The sequence below is a fragment of the Apostichopus japonicus genome, chromosome 20 (assembly GCF_037975245.1).
Source record: "Apostichopus japonicus isolate 1M-3 chromosome 20, ASM3797524v1, whole genome shotgun sequence".
Lineage (NCBI taxonomy): Eukaryota > Metazoa > Echinodermata > Holothuroidea > Aspidochirotida > Stichopodidae > Apostichopus > Apostichopus japonicus.
In genome coordinates, this window is record NC_092580.1 from 869593 (window position 1) to 889640 (window position 20048).

General features: G+C 38.5%; 1 protein-coding gene across 1 annotated transcript in view; it reads right to left on the minus strand.

Moving 5' to 3' along the window:
- Nucleotides 1–5956: 5956 nt before the first annotated feature.
- LOC139961009 (gamma-adducin-like) overlaps nt 5957–20048 on the minus strand; it is a 42595-nt gene continuing 28503 nt past the window's right edge. The window contains exons 13-19 of the mRNA XM_071959795.1: nt 19901–19973; nt 16445–16548; nt 16006–16200; nt 14622–14822; nt 13655–13869; nt 8930–9002; nt 5957–7739 (exon numbers count right to left, since the gene is read on the minus strand). The gene's annotated coding sequence lies outside the window, so the exon portion shown is untranslated. The remainder of the gene's footprint in view (nt 7740–8929; nt 9003–13654; nt 13870–14621; nt 14823–16005; nt 16201–16444; nt 16549–19900; nt 19974–20048) is intronic.

The window sequence follows — 20048 nt, forward strand, 5'->3', positions numbered from 1 at the left end:
ATTCTTTTGATTGCCTTGTTGCTAAAGTAATGGTCAAGACAACGTTTCCTGAATCTGCATAGCTCATGTCGCGGAGCGGTTGAAAACTATTAATATACAACAACCAGTTAAAACAACAGTATCAGGCAGTATTTTATCACCCTCCGTTCCATTTTTGAAGAAAAAATTACGATTAAAACATTGAACACTTCTATCGCTTAGCATACAATTTCCGAGGAAACAACACCGTGAAACTGGAGAACATTTATGAATAAGAAAGGTTTGATTTGACTGCGTTGAAATAACTTATGACTGGCAAGATGCGTGGAGCGCTCTCTATCGGCCTCTTTTTTGGTCAGTTTGCAACTTCAGAGGAACAATAGAAACCCGAAAAAACTTTTAAAACGAACAAAGGATTCACAAACCTTTGTTCTGCCTAAAAGATAAGCAGAGGCCAAAAGAGGCCTAAAAGATAAGCAGAATGAAACTGTTAGCAAACTGCTTATCCACTAGAGAGCCTGTGTAATAGAATGTGTAAAAGTTTCGATCCTAGCAGGATCTTCTTCAGAGGCTTAAAAAATAAGATCAGCAGAAAGTTTGGTTTATTGTAGATTTGTGTGCGCGGAATTAGCCCGATTGATACGGGGAAAGGTGATTAATTTGCTCTAGGTGGGATCTGGTGCGGTTATCTATAATTCTTTCGGAAATCTTACATACGGCTTGGAGGAGACTAATTGGTCGATAGTTTTGAATTTTGGTGCGGTCTTTACTTAGTTTCGGTATTAAAATCTTTTTGGCGGATTTCCATGGGGTTGGGAAATAACCCAGTCTAAGGAGTTCGTTAAATAGTGGGAAAATATGAGAGTTAATGAATATCGGAGGGGAGTTTTTAGGCATTTGGTCATTTATGTTGTCAGGACCAGTGGAGGATGCATTTTTTAGTGGCACTATACCAATTGTTTATATCTATTTTATTGAGCAGAGGGATGTTTTTTGTTGAGACATCCTAATGGGTTGGTGTTAAAGCTGGTTGCATTTCTGATAATTGTACGGTCTATTTCGTGTTTACAGCTGATATCGTATGGGGGGCCATCGTAGATATTGAATATACTTTTAAAGTACGATTCAATTAGCTTTATTTGGTCTTGAGTTTTTGTGATGAGGTTACCTACGTTATCTCTAAGGCCTTGGTCTGTTTTACCTGTGTTTGGGGTTGTAATGGGGTTAATGATTTTTTTAAATTTTCCAAAAGTGTTTCGGGTTTTTATCATTAATTATTAAATCGCAGTTGTTTGGGACGCGGTTTTGTTCATCCGCCAATATTTGTCTGTTTATTGCTATTTAAGTTGGTTAATTTGGGTTTTTAGAGTTAGGTCTCGGGAGATGATATAGGTTCTACGTAGGCGACGTCTGAGTTTCATAAGTGTAAGGATTTTCTTATTTAGTTTTCGTTTTCTGTTTTGTTTTTAAATGACAGTGTCTTTTGAAAGTATTGAAGATATGATTGATGGGCAACGCTGTCACAGTAATTGTCGATGTAATTTAGCCAGGCGCGGCGGAACGGGAAAATTATTGGGGTGCTAATGTGTTAAGATTATCTAAGCGGAGCGCCACCATGGGTTGATGCGGAGCGTACAAGACAATTTTGGGGTTTTCAAACCCCCAGATGCCCGGAAACGGCACTTGCCGAGTGTTTTATGCTGCGAATACCTAGCCCTAAGATATGGGTCTCAAGCCTGCAATTTCTCAGATTGCACCAAAAAATCTGTAAAAGCATTGTAATTTGTATATTCGAGGGTGTTTTAAGAGAGTAGCTATTACTCGTAGTGTACTCGCAAAGACGTTTTTGAGTGTAGTAAATTACTACTTGCAATTAAATGCAATAATTAAATAAATGTCCTAAGAAAAAACAGAAAGCATTTCTTAATGTCAACAAATGGGTAATTCCAAACCATGTGCAGTTGCCAACAAATTTCTATGAACCAAGCACAGTCACGAATGCTGGGCCTATACAGTACAGGTGAAATGCTAATATTGTGTTTTTGTTCGTTTAATAATTAATTGCGCACATAGAACCATGTTCCACGCCTTGCGTGTACTCGTAGTGTCAACGCAAATTTTGATGAGTGTATAGCGTTTAGCTTATTACACTCTTATTTAAAACACTAATATTCGATGAGGCATGATAGAGACAATCAATTATCATATCGTTTGAATGCTCTGGCTGCAATGCTCCGCACCTACCCCCCCCCCCCCCATGTCCCTGAAGGATATATCCATGGGAAATGTGCTACCATTGGAAGGATATATCTTTCAGGGGATGTTGGAGAACTGGCTGAAATGAGGCAAATCATTGGCCTAAGACGTAGTTGTGTTGCGCTTACCCCCCCCCCCCGGTTCCGCCGCCACTGAATTTAGCTCGTTGTTTTGGTTGTTGTATTTTGGGAGTCTGTTTTATTGTAATTATACGTCACTTCGTTATTTGGTATGCGGTTGAGGTTTATGTCTAGCTCAAAAACGAGTGGAAAAATTGTCACTGATTTAGTCATCTTCTAGGATTTGTATCGAATGTGTTTAAGTTGCGAGGTGATTTGAGGTTACATGGGTAGTCAAGTAGTTCTGTAATATTGTTTATTGGGTTTATCCTAGGATTGGTACTTTGGCTAATTATCGTTAAGTTGTATTTATCACATATTTCTAAGAGATTTGCCTTTTTCAGAAAAAATAATGTGGGCAATTACTAGGAGTTTTGTATTTTTATTAGAACATATATATGCTATGCTGGATATGGGCTCATTTGGGGGACTATAATCATACCACGAAAGTGTCCATTAGGTATAGGTTGCATTGAGGGTGTGTTATTCTTTCGTCAAATGGCGTACCATAGGGGGGAGGGGGTGGTCTATCTGGCAGTGGCGCAGCGTCCATACAGTCAGGGGGCGGATACCCCCCCCCTGACGGACTCGAATGGACTGCTGGCGCCCTTTTTTAGCTTTTTACCACTTTATATGCTATTATTGACGTTTTTATTGCGCTCTCATCTACCTATTGACATTTATCCTTTATCTGCAAATTAGCAAGGCCCGGAAAGTGTCATTTCCGCTGATCTAAGGAGCATCTTTATTCAAAATTTTCGGTACGCTCCGCGCCAAACCTGTGGTGGCGCTCCGCTTAGATAGTTTCGAAAGCGCCCCTACAGACCATTCTCGCCCCCCTCGACCAATACCCTTAGCTCCGCCACTGCAAATGACCCGATAGAAATACGTGTTCTTTATAAGTGCACAATTTTGAAAAACCCCTCTTTTCAGCCCCCTCTTTTGTCCTCTCTGAAACACCCATCGACATTAAAATTAGACGTGGAATAGAAGACACCCTTGTCTTTGTTATACACTAATTTCGTGTAATTATCTGACCGGGAAAGGCTTTTTGTTTATATGATTTCTATTTTTTTCATAAATCACAAATCATTTTTTTCCCCTGCACGCCCCCACACAGCACCCAATTCCAAAATAAACTTCAGATTCGTAATCAGCGTGTCGCGAACTACCTTTGCGACAAAAAGTTTTTTCACCTTTAAAAACCGTAAGCAGTTTTTTCCAAAATTTATGCCAAAATTTGACCCATTTATTCATAAATGTCAAGATAAAACTCAAGATGACAAACAAAGGTTTGATTTGACTGCTTTGAAATCACGTATCACTGGCAAGATGCGTCGAGCGCCCTTTTATTTCGCTCAGTTTGCAACTTTTCAGAGGAACAATAGAAAACGGAAAAACTTTTAGGGGCAACAAAAGATTTTAATCCTTTGTTCGTCGTAAAAGTTTTTCGGTCTTACTTTTTCAAGTTTGAGGTGCAAAAACTTGTTGTCGCAAATTCGATAAATGTGTATCTTTTCTGGTAGTTCGCGACACGCTGATTACGAATCTGAAGTTTATTTTGGAATTGGGTATCAAAAAGAAGTACTTTTTAAACTTTTCAGACAAAAAACCTATTTTTGTCGCAAATAAAAATTGCCAAAAATTGACCCCAAATCGATTTCGCCCATATGACGTGACAGGGGGTAACCGATGCTCAGGAGCCCAAATCTGCAACTCCCAGGTCCATATCTGCTTCCGTTCGGGAGATACGTGGTCTCAAAGGACCCGATAGAAATACGTGTTCTTTATAAGTGCACAATTTGGAAAACCCCCTCTTTTAAGGCCCCTCTCTTGTCCTCTCTGAAGCACCCATCGAAATTAAAATTAGACGTGGAGTAGAAGACACCCTTGTCTTTGTTATACACTTATTTCGTGTAATTATCTGACCGAGTGACCGGAAAAGGCTTTTTGTTTATGATTTCTATTTTTTTCATAAGTCATAAATCTGGACTTTGAAGTTTAAATATTAGAAACGAGCATTAATTCTCAACAGTTCTAGTGGCGCAGTTGGTAGTGCTCTGGACTGACAAACTCCGTGTCTCAGGTTCGATTCCCAGACAGAGCATTTTGATTTTTTTTTCTCTTTTCCTTTTTCCATTCTGGACTTTGAAGTTTAAATATTAGAAACGAGCATTAATTCTCAACAGTTCTAGTGGCGCAGTTGGTAGTGCTCTGGACTCACAAACTCCGTGTCTCAGGTTCGATTCCCAGACAGAGCATTTTGATTTTTTCTCTTTTCCTTCTTCCATTCTGGACTTTGAAGTTTAAATATTAGAAACGAGCATTAATTCTCAACAGTTCTAGTGGCGCAGTTGGTAGTGCTCTGGACTCACAAACTCCGTGTCTCAGGTTCGATTCCCAGACAGAGCATTTTGATTTTTTCTCTTTTCCTTCTTCCATTCTGGACTTAGAAGTTTAAATATTAGAAACGAGCATTAATTCTCAACAGTTCTAGTGGCGCAGTTGGTAGTGCTCTGGACTGACAAACTCCATGTCTCAGGTTCGATTCCCAGACAGAGCATTTTGATTTTCTTTTCTTTTCCTTCTTCCATTCTGGACTTAGAAGTTTAAATATTAGAAACGAGCATTAATTCTCAACAGTTCTAGTGGCGCAGTTGGTAGTGCTCTGGACTGACAAACTCCGTGTCTCAGGTTCGATTCCCAGACAGAGCATTTTGATTTTCTTTTCTTTTCCTTCTTCCATTCTGGACTTTGTAGTTTAAATATTAGAAACGAGCATTAATTCTCAACAGTTCTAGTGGCGCAGTTGGTAGTGCTCTGGACTGGAGAGACACAGACAAACTCCATGTCTCCGGTTCGATTCCCAGACAGAGCATCATGTCTGCGGTTAATGTCTAGACAGAGCCTTTTACTTTTCTGTTCTTTGGAGGGAGTGGAAGTATAAATATAAGAAATGAAGTTTTTCCAGAGGGAACCGAAATGGTGTAATTGGTTATTCCATCGTTCAGTAAGCGATTGGTTTGGATTGCATCGGTTCAAGCCCCAGGTGAGTATTCGCAAAAGGAGTTCTGACAAGTGGATAAGGTGAATCCCGAAGGCGGGCGGTCCCCCTCCTCCTGGCAGGTGGACGAGGTGAGTACCAAGGGTGACAGGTAAGAGGGGGCAGGATGAGAGGGGGTGAGGGTGCGGACAAGGTGAGGTCGCCGCCCCCTCCCCTGACAAGGTAAAGGCGCGGACAAGTGGAGTTCGCCGCCACCCCTCCCCCTGACAAGGTTCAACGCGGACAAGGTGAGTTCGCCGCCACCCCTCCCCCTGACAAGGTTCAACGCGGACAAGGTGAGTTCGCCGCCACCCCTCCCCCTGACTAGCTAATCGGGGGTGAGGGAGTAGTGGAGAAAATGTTTTTACAAAAAAAGACTAAGTCCAAACAGCAGGATCTTTAAATATTTGTAAAGCTATAGAAACCAGAGGCCCACCTAATGGTCTAGTGGTAAAGACTTTTGCTTTTGCATCTCAAGGTCCCTGGCTCAAACTCAATCTTTGCTTTTCCTTTTACAATACTCATGTAAAAGGAAGAAAAAAAGGAAAAAAAAGAATGATACTTTGAAATAACTTCTTTTTTTTAATGACAAATCAGTTCATGGACAGGATATACCTTCATCCCTCCCACCACAGTTAATACCCTTCAACTACCTGTTCAGAAACAGGTTATCCCTCATCAAATTATTATGCAAATACTAATCAAAACATGCAATACATATTTCATAAACATTCTTAGTGATACCTGCATCTACTATTGAGATGGTTGGGTGACAACAGACAGTTTCTATAATGTTTCTATTATTTCTAATATCAGCCTGGAGGGCAGTTATTTAATGATACTAAGCAGTCACATGTACATATGGGATAAGCCTATGGCCTTTTTACTTCACACCAGGTGGCTATCCAATTCACACCAGTACATTCTTTTTGGACATTTTTTTTTAAACATTTGGAAGACCATTTCACCATGAGGGGAAAAAGAATTGATTTCTCCTAGATAAAAATAATAACCCAATCTTACTTTAGCCAGATAGGGCTTGAATCCATAGGTTTGCTTGACGACAAGTTCCCAACAAAAAGGAGTTGGCCTTCCATGGCTGATTGCTGATTCAGTTTACAATACCATGGCGCCCCTGCTACCATCAATAAAATTGTCTTTAACTTTCATTTATTAACTAAACCTGATTTTGAATTAATTTAGATAACTCAATTTTTACATTTTTTGCCCTCCAGTTTGAAAAAGGAAACGTTACTACCATAGCACAAACAACATATATGTGGAAAGGTTGCTCCCTTTCATTGCTGTCTCAATCACCCCCCCCCCCCGCTCCGACTACCACACCCCAAATTATATACACGAAGAGTGCATTATTGAAAGTTTCTTTAAATATAGCCTTATCATGCAGCAAACCTGTGCTACTGCAAACTGAAAATTCAATTCAAAGATTCTCCCTCTTCACTTTCATTTCTCCTTCTCTATCCTTCGCCTCACCACCCCCCACCCCACCCCTGGTCCTTCCAACTACCATCCATAACTCCTGCCAATATTAAATTCAGTCACCTTATCATGCCCCCATAAAGTGTCAGTCAGTCAAGCACCACAATGTTTGTAGACCAAGAAATCAACAACCGAAACCCATTTTTAAAACTTTAAAGCCCCATCAAATAAAGATGCTGTTTTTTTCTTCTTTTTCTCTAAACAAGATAAACAAGATAAACACACAAACACCAAATCCAAAATATATAAAATTCCAAATCCCATTTTGAATATTCTTCAAATTTTGTTTGCCAAGCCAGGTTAAAAAAGTGAGTGTTATTCTTTTTGGCCTTCCTTTGTTGCAATGCAAACACAGAGGTGTTTGCATTGCAACAAGGTGTAGTTTTCTATACTAAAAAACAAATAAAATCAAATAAAACTTAAATAAAAGATGATTATAGCACATGCAGGAGAAGAGTGAGAGCCCTCCCAAATACTACCGGCTTATGTATACAAAAGACCTTTTTCCGAAATCCTTTTTCCGACATCGTGGCAAATCGAGAGTTACTTTTCACCCCCGCTCCACCATCCACGCAGGAACCCACCCAGACCCCCCTGCGGGGACGATTTATTCTGTTCCAGTTTCTCATCCAAGGAGGGTAACTCTATATGGTTCAGAGCTATGTCAAAGAAGAGCGGTTTGCACGGTGACGGCTTAAAGTCCAGTGGAAATGTGGTGAAGTTGGGCTTGGCGGCCAGGTCCGGCTGGTTGGCGTTGTACCGGTCAAGCCATTCCGCCAGCGGTCGATTGTCCTTCAGACCGAGTTGCGCCATTCCTTTGCTGATGAAAGGTTCATTGGAATCTGAAAAATGAACGCAGAGAGGTTCTTGGTAAGCCATGGTTTTTTTTTTCTGTATTCTTGGGTGGAGGGTATTTTCTATGGGTGAGGATAATCTGGAGGGTGGGGGAAGTCAATTCAATTAACTGTGAGAAATGTCATTGAATTAAGAACCACCTAAGGCCTATTCTCATCTTTGTAGTAAGTTTGTCACCTTGAGCTACGTGACAGTTCATAAGTAGGGGGGGGGGTATATTCGAGTGGAATTTGGGATTCAAATCCCTGAATAGAGAAAGTTTACAAAAACTTGTTAATTTGCAGTCATTTTTTGTTATTGCTATCACAAACAGAAATGGATACCCACTTTCTATTATTTGTAGATGACAGAGACTGGTTCAATCGCAGTCTACAAGGCCAGATAAACTCTTTATATTTTGGCTTTCAATTTCTTTATTCTGACAAATTTCGATAGTACAAAAGACGGCAGTTTTGATCAGGCTTTTGATACTTCCTTGTGATCCCTGAACATCATACATTCAGCTACAAGCAAAAATAACTGTTGTCTGTCCTGTCCACCACAATAATCCTATTGTAATATTTTCAGACCCTAAGGGCTAATAGGTCTCTTCCCCCCCCCCCCCAAAAAAAAAGGTGTGAAAAGGGGCGGTGCTGCTTCCAACCGAATGAATCTTTTCACTCATTGTTTAACCAAAGAGAAAAATTGGGGAAAGAAAACAACAGATTATTAATATAAAGGCCATATTTCTCTGAATCATTGTCTATGCTCTGATGGAATACATTTGTTCCAGTAGCAGGGTTCAATTCCAAGGTTCCAAATGGACACGGCAGTTTAATCTGCATTTTCCTGACGATCAGACCCAAAAGAGAACATCGATATGTCTCTCCACTGTTATCCCAAAGAAGAAACCTTTCAGAAACTCAAGGGTACTAAAGGATTTCTTCCTTTTAAATTAACCAGCGTCCTACACAAAATTAACAGGGTAGTAACATGATGGTCTCTGCCTGATTCCCCCTCCCCCCCACCCAATTTCTTTTCTTAAAGTTTTGGTATTCATCCTTTCATATATAGTCCATCTTGCATTTTGCCTTTTGAAAAACAAGAATCCTTAATCTTCATCCAAAGCAGCAAAAAGTTTCTTTCCAAACACAGTACATTGATTATTATTATTATTATATTATTATTAAGTACATACCTAGAATGGAGGCCGCCTGAGCAGAGTACTTCAAGTCGTTGATATCTTGCGCAAGAGTGTCCAATTCCTCTACCTATTGATTAAATGAAACCAAAATCTAATCATGATGTCTTTAGGGAGTTTAGAGTTTAGGGAGTTTTTAGGGAGTGTCACTACCCGACAAGCCCTATAGGGTTTTTTAATACACTTCCTTTCACAAGTTTTGTTTCTTATCTCCTTCTATGTCATATGTCATACTTATGTCATACTGATGTTAAAATAGAACAAAAATCAATAAATGAAATGAAATAAATGAAATTAGTTACCTTTTTTTTTTAATTTGAGTAAAAGTTTTGTCTTTGTTGTTGTTGATATCAAATCAAAAGGAGTTTAACCCCTGGTCGACCTGGCGAGAGGTCCTATGGGGGATAATAAGTTTGTTTTTATAGAATAGACATTTTTTTTTTTTTTCTTGGAAAGGTTGTCTATGTTCAGTCAGGGAATTGCTGGTAAATGAAGTCTTATATATTTATATTGGACAGGATAGCCATAATCATACCCGAGGTCAGAGTCAAAGAGTCACTTAGGGAGGGATTTCTAAAGGAGAGGAATTTTTTAAGTACTGAGAATTGTGGAGACGGAGTGGTTTCTATTGTTTGGGTAGGGAGTGGTTGTGGTTTCTATTGTTTGGTAACAATATAATCTGTATATATAAGTATACTTGGGCCTAGAACCATTTAGGAAAGGATTTTTTTAATGGAATGAGACTTTAAGTAGTAACAATTGTGAATACAGAAAGGGTTTGGTTTTGGGGTAGTGAGTTGTTGCGACTTTGTATTTCAGGAGGAGGTCTTCAATCAAAGGGTCGTTCTCGAGGTTGTTTTTGTATAACTTGGTGTTGAATTCTTCAAGTCGGGTGAAAGTAGATTTTGTGTTTCCTGCACGGAGAACGTACAAAGTAGCAATATAGGTAGGGATTTTGAGTGCGAGTCGATAAGCTGTGGTGTGGATTCTGTTTAAAATTTGTTTATTGGGATTAGAGATGGTAAGCAGGGAGATGCTCCCGTAACTGAGAATCATGTTTACTTTGGATTTATAGATTTGGATAATGGTTTTCGGAGGGAAGTTATATTTGTGTGAGAGGATTTGAATGGATTTAAGTTGGAACCAGCAGCGTCCTGCAGTTCTGTTACAAAGTAGATTAAACAATAATTTGCTATCGAAAGTGGTACCAAGGAAGGTTGCATTAGGAGTAGCAGTGATTGAGGTGTTGAAAAGATTCATTTTGGCAATATGGTTATGGTATTTTGAGTTTATTATGGAGAAATTGGCTAGGTTAGATATTGAGGGATATATTTTTGTTCTCCACATCGAGCACCACTTTTCGAGATGTGTAATTGCTCTTTTAATATTTAGTTCCGTCATATAGATATTTTTACTGGTGCTCCAAATGGCTATGTCGTCAGTGTACTGACTATAGCTGCATTTAGATAGAGGGGGGATGTTCAAATCATTAACATATAGGGTGCAGGGGAGGGGGCTGAAAACAGCGCCCTGTGGAGTCCCTGCACCAAGTGGAAAAGGTTTTGATTGTTGGTTTTTGTAGCATATTTTGGCATTGCGCTCACTAAGGAAAGAGGAAAGAAGTCTGGTGTAATTGGAGGGGAGATTAAAGTTAAGTAGTTAAATTCTTATGCCGTTGTGCCAAGTTTTGTCGAACTCCTTTTTGGCATCAAGGAAGAGGGCAGTGGTATCATGTTTTTTTATGAAGCCGATGCGAATTTCTTTGGAAAGGTGGAAAGTTTGGTTTATTGTAGATTTGTGTGCCCGGAATTAGCCTGATTGATACGGGCAAAGTGATTAATTTGCTCAAGGTGGTTTCTGGTGCGGTTATCTATAATTCTTTCGAAAATCTTACCTAAGGCTGGTAGGAGACTAATTGGTTGATAGTTTTGAATTTTGGTGTGTCTTTACTTAGTTTCGGTATTAAAATCATTTTGGCGGATGTCCACAGGGTTGGGAAATGACCCAGTCTAAGGAGTTTGTTAAATAATGGGAAAATATGAGAGTTAATGAATATCGGAGGCCCACGGAGGGGAATCTTTTAGCATTAGGTCATTTATGTTATCAAGACCAGGGGAGGAGGCATTTTTGCATATTCAGTGGCACTATACCAATCATTTATATCTATTTCTTTGAGTAGAGGGATGTTTTTGTTGAGACATCCTTAGAAGTTGGGGATAAAGCTGGTTGCATTACAGATAATTGTACGGTTTATTTTGTGTTGGAATCTGTTATCGTATGGAGGGCCATCTAAGATATTGAATATAGTTTTCAAGTATGATTCACTAAGCTTTATTTGGTCTTAAGTTTTTGTGATGAGGTTACCTACTTTATCTCTAAGGCATTCGTCTGTATTACCTGTGTTTGGGTTGTAATGGGTTTTCGATATTTCTTTAATTTTTCCAAAAGTGTTTTGGGTTTTTGTCATTAATGATTGAATCGCATTTGTTTTGGACTCGGTTTTGGTCGACCGCCGATATTTGTCTATTTATTTGTTTTTCAAGTTGGTTAATTTAGGTTTTTAGAGTTGGATCTGGGGAGATCATATAGGTTCTATGTAGTCGACGTCTGATTTATTTAGTGTAAGAATATTCCTATTTAGTTTTGGATTTCTGTTTTGTTTTTAAGGGGCAGTGTTTTTTGAAGGTATTAAAGATATGTTGGGCAATGCTGTCACAATATATGCCGATGTAATTTAGCTTGTTGTTGTGGTAATTGGCAATAGTGTTGTTTGTTATGATCCCTTTTTAAATGATGTCCAGTCTGCTTTATTGTAATTATACGTTAATTCGTTATTTTGGATGCGACTGAGGTTTATGTCTAGCTCAAAAAGGAGTGGAAAATGGTCACTGATTAGGTCATCTTCTAGGATTTGAATCGAATGAGTTTTAGTTGCAAGGTGGTTTGAGGTTATGGCGTAGTCAAGTAGTTCAGTATTATTGTTTATTGGGTTTATCCTAGTTTTGGTATTTTGGTTAATTATTGTTAAGTTGTGTTTATCACATATTTCTAAGAGGGATATGCCTTTTTCAGATATTTTGGTGCTACCAAAAATGATGTGGTGGGCATTTAAATCTCCTAGTAGTATTGTATTTTTATTAGAACTGTTTTTGATTGTGGATATGGGCTCATTTGGGGACTATAATAGCTAATAATGTGGAGAGGTTTATTGTCTCTTTCGAGTACAATTTCAATTGTTTGGGTTTGTTTGGGAGGAGGGTGGCTTTGAGGTTGTTTTTTTCAGCAATAAGTACTCAAACCATATATCGAGAGATATCGTGTCTGAAAGTTTGGTAACCAGGGATGCTAAGGTGGGAATTTGTATTTAGTTTAGTTTAAAGAAATGATATCCGGGGAGTGGTTGGCGAATATACTAAGTAGGAGGCTTAATTTTGGAAGGATACTGTTGATATTTAGGTGGAGGAACTTGACCGAAGGAGGGAGTGTGCTTGTCATGTAGGTGATTGAGGATGGCTAAATATTGAAGGATGGTGGAGACGTTCCATAATTAGTTTCTGGGATATTTAAGTTTAGGTGTTTTAGTGCTAACACGGTGGCGTAACTGGCAAGGTCGTCAGATTTAATATTAATGTTGGCTGTTTGGAAGGTGTATTGTACTAATTCAATTACAAAGGTTGCGATATTAAGTTTTTTTTCAGTGACGATTTTATTCGTTATTTCAATTTTAGGGGTAAAATTGGTTACATTCGCGTAGGTTCTTTGTTCTTGTTGTTTGTTATTAGCTTCAGTATTAGCTTCTTTAAATTTTGTGCATCCTTTGTAAAGGGCGACATGAGTCCCTGAGCAATTGGCACATTTTGGGTTTTCTTTTGGTTTGGGACAGTCTTTAACTCTGTGGTTTTTGCCACATCTGAGACATCTGGTTTGATTTTTGCAAGTATGGGGGGTGTGTCCAAAGAGTTGACATTTGAAACATTGAGTGATTTGGGGGGGTTCGTGGTATTCTTCTGTTTTGTGTTTAGAGTATCCTAAGTAGAAACCTTGTTTGATTAGGGATTGTTGAGGCTCTTGTTCTTCAAACGTCATTTTTACTTTCCAAGCTGTATTGATTGTGGCATGACTAATGAGTCTTTTAGCTTGTACTGGGGTGTATTCTTGGTCTTTGAGTTCTTGTTCAATATCTTTGATTTGAATTTCAGGGTTTATGCCACAGGCTACTACGGAGAAGTTTCTTTGTCATACTTTTTTTGGGATTCTTGGTTTGGGGTTGCCTAGTTAAGTCTTTTGATTCCATGGTTTCAGGAGGATATTTGCAGTTTTAGGGTCATGGGGGTGATTAGGATGTCGTTACTACGAAGACGGTTTATATTTGAGATCATGGCATTTGGTTTTTCTTCATTGATTAGTTCAGCAAGTGTTTATTGGGTTTTTTGATAGTTCTGGTAAGATTCCTGATACAATGATTGTTTGAGCGGACTTTTTGGTGGTTGGTTTGGAGTTTGGAGATGGGTTTATTTCAACGTATATTGGACGTTGTCTTTTTCTGCTATTTTTGTACAGGGATCCAGTCATTAATGTCTATGTCAAAATCAGAGAGGTTTAGGTTTTCGACTAAGGGGGCGGTTATAGGTGGGTAAGGGGTTGTCATATTGGCAAAACAGCCCCTCCCTACGGGTTTTAAATGGCTTTTATACAATGAAATTGATCATAAACTTTACTTACTAGAAAGAATTAGTCTCCAGCCTAAGACGGCGGACGGAAAGAATAGGAACTCCTTTTGAAGAGACACACTATGAATCGAAAGTGTACTCTGCGGCGTTGTGTTGGTATCCAAGGAGGCGTACGTTTTGTAAATGGCGGGTAAGTCATAGAGTGAAGGATGATGGGGTGGCGCTATGTCAAAAAGCTGACTGTTGATCAATATAGTCCACAGAACCCTAAGGAAAGGAGAGGAATGCACAAGAAATAGCCAGTTTTCTTCAAAGTAAGTCTCGTACATTTAGCACAAAACATAAAAAACTAATTAGCAACTAATTCCAACAAAGTTTAGACTGTGATTGAAACTTTACTGGTGGAAACATAATTAAATATGTATTTTTATGAACCTTTCTTTCTTATGACTAACCTTGACTGTATATTGCAGCTTTCCAGCTTAGCTTGTGTTTTTCCTTCAAATGAGTTTTCTTGAGTCATCTTTGAGTTTTCTGATCTTGACAACAATCAACTGTCTTTTTAATTTACCACAACCCAGACCACACTAATTGGCAACTCTTTCCAACAATCTAAGGCAACAATCATCAATTTAAGACAACCAAATTACTAATTACAAAATGATTCCAACAAACTAAGGCACCGGGTCTCATTAATTTAGCACAAAACAGACCACACTAGTTAGCAAATCATATCAATAAACTAAGGCAAAACTTATAAATTTAATACAAACACACCACACTAACTACCAACAAATTATCACAGTACTCCTCTTCAATTTAGCACAAATAGACCACACTAATTAGCTACTCATTCCACCAAACTAAGGCACAATGTCTCTTTAATTTATCACGAAACAGACCACACCAAAGTACCGACTGGTTCCAACAGGCTAAGGCACCATGTCTCGAACATTTAGCACTGATCTTTACAAGCAACTGTTGAGAGGACAAGACTGATGTTCATGATACTGGCTTACAATGATGTTTCCCTTGAAACTTAATTTTTCTCCAATTTCTGTTAAATCACCTCCAGATAGCACTTCCAGATCTCTCTGTAGAGGACAAGCTTGAAGGATCTTCTCGTATTTGGTGGAGTTGAGATCTTTACCAAACAGAACGTTTCCTCTCACGGTATCATTTTGGATCCAAGCTTGTTGAGCAACATAGGCCAGAGATCTCTGATGAAAGGAGAGGAATACAAAACAAATTAGTCATTTTTCTTCAAAGTAACAGCAAAAGTAAAAAAGTCAAACCCTGTTAACAACCAAACTGTCAGCCGTGAGACAAAACATGTATACTCTTCTAGAGGGGCAATTTGTGAAAGAAATGAAATTTTATGGTCAGATCAAAGTTATTGGACACTGGTTTGAACAACTCTCAAAAAAGACCTCACTAAATACCAACTCGTTCCATCAAACTAGGTACAATGTCTTATTAATTTTAGACAACAAAAATACTTATTACAAATTCATTCCAACAAACTAAGGCAACAGGTTTCATTAATTTAGCACAAAACAGACCACACTAATTAGCAACTCATATCAATAAACTAAGGCAGAACTTATCAATTTAATACAAACACACCACACCAATTACTGACTGGTTCCAATAGGCTAAGGCTGAGGTCTTATACATTTAGCACAAAAATGTCTCCTACATTTCTAATTAAAAACTAATACCAATAAACTAAGGCACCATGTCTCAATAATTTAGCACAAAAACAGACTACATCTCATGCCAATAAACTAAGAAACCAATTAGGTTCATTTTGATGTTGTCATGGTTGCTTGGAATGAGTGGAATGTGTCACTCTGTTCAAACTATATCATGGAACTTGTTCAGCCTTTCTGTAAGAATAGTAGTTTAGCACACAAAAAACAACATCAAATACCAACTGGTTCCAACAGGCTAAGGCACCATGTCTCATACATTTAGCACAAAAACAAGAACACACCAAATACCCACTGGTTCCAACAGGCTAAGGCACCGTGTCTCGTACCTTTAGCACAAAAACTGACCACACCAAATACCAACTGGTTCCAACAGGCTAAGGCACCGTGTCTCGTACCTTTAGCACAAAAACTGACCACACCAAATAATTCCAACAGCCTAAGGCACCGTGTCTCATTCAATTAGCACAAAAACACACCACACCAATTACCGACTATTTTCAATAGGCTAAGGCACCGTGTCTCGTACATTTAGCACAAAAACAGACCACACCAAATACCGACTGGTTCCAACAGGCTAAGGCACCGTGTCTCTTACATTTAGAAATTATCTTGACAACAATCAACTGTTGAGAGGACAAGACTGATGTTCATGATACTGGCTCACACTGATGTTTTCCTTGAATCTTACTTTTTCTCCAATTTCTATTAAATCACCTCCAGATAACACTTCCAGATCTCTCTGTAGAGGACAGGCTTGAAGGATCTTCTCGTATTTGGTGGAGTTTATGATCTTTCAACCACTTGTTCTAAACCTGATCCAGCTTCATTACAGACATCCAAGACTCACAATTTTCCTTCAATTTTCTTCATCTTCTTCTTTCACCTGAGACAGTATTGTAAAAGATAAGAAGATTTCATATATTGGAAAGCAGATAGACATTGCAACTAGACTCATTTTTATACACTCCCTCCCTTCCCTCCCCCTGACTACCTAAACAACCCTGACTGCTGCCTCATTGATATAACAATATATAAACAAATGTATATGATTGTGGTTTAATGGCAGAAATAAACGAAACAAATACCAGAGCTTAAATATTTCTGTGTTACTATAGTAAACTGCATACCCAAACGGAAGCATTACAGAATCTTCAATGTCTCAGACCTCCAGCAGGATGTTACAGTCACAGTTCATGGAGTCTCCTTGTGAATCAGTGTGGCCAATGCAATGCTGTAAAGACAAATATCAAAGCAATATGTACAGTATATATATACCTTTGGTGTGACATAAATTTAAGTATTTTTTTTAAAGTAGTTTTACATAAGATCATCTTTCTGTTTGCATATGCAGATACCTTTTTGATGAATGTTTACAAACATGAATAAACTGTACCTCTATTTGTTACTAAGTGCCTGTTTATTTTTAATACTTGCAATATGACTCTTTAATGAACCTTACTAGACATTGCTATCAAACCTATGGAGTACTTCGTAAAATGCCAAAACTTCCTTTGATGTATATTGTTCACTATAATGGTCAAGCTGATTGAAAGGAATGAATTCAACACAATTTGAGAACATTTCATCAGTCAAACAATTTGGAGAGCATGTACTAGTTTAAACAAACTTAGCAAGCACATTCATGAGGAACTGGAAAATTGAAAAATGTCTGAAATAAACATCATTCTTGAAACGAGAAACTTGACAAGTGAAATAAGGACCGACACTTAAGCTACAACAAGTACACTTAGCAAAGATGAAAACTGGCTTTTCAGCCAACACACAAGTACCAACAACATATTAGTATATTCATGGTAAACCATCATGTGCTTCCATGACTTCTAGCACCTGTGTAATAATATTCTATATCAACAAGGACAGAGATACTATATATTGTACTTATCTCTCAATACTCTTAATATGTGTTTACCATGAGTTGTGTTCCTCACAGCTTTCAATCAATGTTTTCAAATTGAAAACCAAATCAAAGACAATTACTCAACAATGAGAGGTCGACTTAGCAAAGTTTGAATTCGGTTTAATAATAATCAAAGTTTCAGTGAAACAGTTCTGCAGACCATAAAATCATGCCTTAGGCATCAAAGAAGGCTATGATCTGATAAAGATATGCCAAGAGTTGGACCAATACTGTTAAGCCTAGCTTCAGGTCAAAATTATGCTAGTTGATCAAATTAATACATGTATATCAATTTAGTTGCCTACGCTAGGTAACATCAGCTTTCATGGAGAGTTTTCTCCATACTTGAACCATCACTAACATCAATTAGACCAGAGCTAGGCCTAATTGCTTGAGAATTTCATTTTACAAAGTACTGTTGCTTGTATAAGAAGCCTAGGATAGGCTAGTTAGTCCTCATCTCTATCTAGCCTTCGCTTTGGTAGGCTAGCCTAGGTTTCCCATTTTCATTTGGTGGTAGGCCTAGCCTGGGGCCATCTGTTCCCTCCCCTAACAACGTTATTTTCCTCCCACTTAAAAGTTGAACAACTTACATTAACATTTTCAGGGGAGTTAACTAAGGTTTTTCATGGGAGGCATATTGGCTAGGCTATGTGGAAAGAATAGATGTTGTAAGTGGAATAACTGTAAGAAAAGATTTAAAGGGAGAAAGGTAAAGTTAAGGGTGAAAAATAACACGGTTAAGGAAACTAACATACTATTTTCAAGGGAGGAGACTGTTGTTCTGTAGGCTCTGACTGCATATTCTTGTAGAGTAAGCTTAAGAAAGTTGTGATAGTATGAAAATAGAAAATGTGACCAGGTATCTTCCTTGTGTAACTGTTCAGTGATTGGAAGATAAAAAAGTGTTTGTGAATAGGCCGGATTGTTTGCATAGGATTGTATGCGAACATGGGGTAATATACATGCGTGGAATTCATAGTGGTAATGGGTCGTTTGCTTGTAATGGCATTCATTGTGGGAATGAAATAACATAGAAAATTTAGCCTATAGGTATGCCCTCCTTGGTTCCTCTCCTTGTTTTCCTATTTACCAGTTTCTTCAATTACTACAGGTACAAGTGTCTCTTGAAATATGTTCCTTTCTTTCACCAAACTCTCCTAAATCACAAGACACATTTACTACATGCAGTTGCTTCACTACCTAAATTAATTCTTTCCACAGCCAAGCCGTCTTTCTTTCCTCCCCTGAAAAACATTGGTTTCAACCCCTAAAAATAATTTCAGGGAGGAAACTATTGTTTTTATTCTTGGAAGTTGGAGAAGAAACCAACGGACTTGCCTGTCATGATGGAAAAAAAAAAGGAAAGAGAGCTTTCATCCTAAGCTAATTTGTCCGGCTGCGAGTTAGTTTCTTGTGGATGTGTTACTGTTATTGTTAAGTGCTAGATGGCATAGCCTAGGCTATGGTAGGCTACTCTGGTAGGAATTTAAAGACATTTAGGCCTAGGCTAATTAAGTTAGGCCTAGCCTAACTGTACTAGCCTTAACCAGAAAGTAATTAGGCCCAACCAGCTAGGTCTAGTATTTTGTCGGAAGATATAAAGTGACCTACTTTACTCACGTTAATTGTCTAGTGAATAATCATATTAGGCCTAGATTAGCATTCCAACTAGTATAGACGCCAGTGCCTACGTGAGCTAGCCTATCGTTAGGCCTAAGCTATACTATTATATGATAGGCTAGCGTAATTTCTCACGCTCGCTGACTCAAACAATGTGAAGTACTAACTTGCTCCATAAAACTAATACACAACCTTCGAGCTGGCGAATATATCTGCCATTCACATTCTTTGGCAGTTACCCCCCCATACAGAATAGGCTACAAATTACAATTACGTATGAATTGTTAGCCAACGGCTGCCAGGAAGCGAACTGCACGTACTGCTCGTGTAACCTTTCGTGAGCTTTATATAAAGATCATAATTCGCGCTCCGTTGCTTAACCTTTGACCACGACCGTGTGCGTCTATGGCAAGCCATGTGGGACAAACACCGCATAATATATCAACGTATTAATTGCAAAAAAATAAACTAGCAATGACATGCTAGATGCATATCCATTTGAAATCATTACATTTACAACGAAACAATTCAAATGTTCTCATAACATAGGCCTAAGGTCATTAAACATGTTGCATGGTCAAGATAATTTATTGAGTTCGCTGCGAATCTCGTCACAAAAGTTGTTTTAATGACCAATATATCATTACTCGAATGGGTTGGTCTGGCATTAGGCCTAGGCGGGACAGTAGGCGTACTGTCATGATCAGCCCGGGGGGGGGGGCGAGGGTGTAGGTCTGGCGTATCCATGGGACAGACATTCTAAAGATAATAATTTACACTTTTTGAGGGGGCCGGACTCTTGGGGCGAATCTTGACATAAAAATGTCAACCTAAAATTGTTTAGCTAGCTGCATGAACATTCTCAGATACAACAAATTTTGGCAAAAACTGCTTGAATTTTGTGATAAAATGTCACATTTGAGATTTTTTAGATAAACTGTCTGAATTTTTAACCCATTCCCCAATATAAATGAAGGTATTAAATGAAATTCACTGTTTCTCTGATCCATGTAGAGGTTTTGTTCTTAAAGTACAGTCTTACCTTTTTGTGCAGAGTTCTAGAGCATCTGTTCCTCGCATGTCTTGAAGTAGAGGTTGGGTAAAGGAGAGGTTTGCTAAATTTTAATATAATCAAAAGTTATATCTACTTCAGTTGCTGTAACTGTATCTTAGGTGCCCCCCCCCCTCCC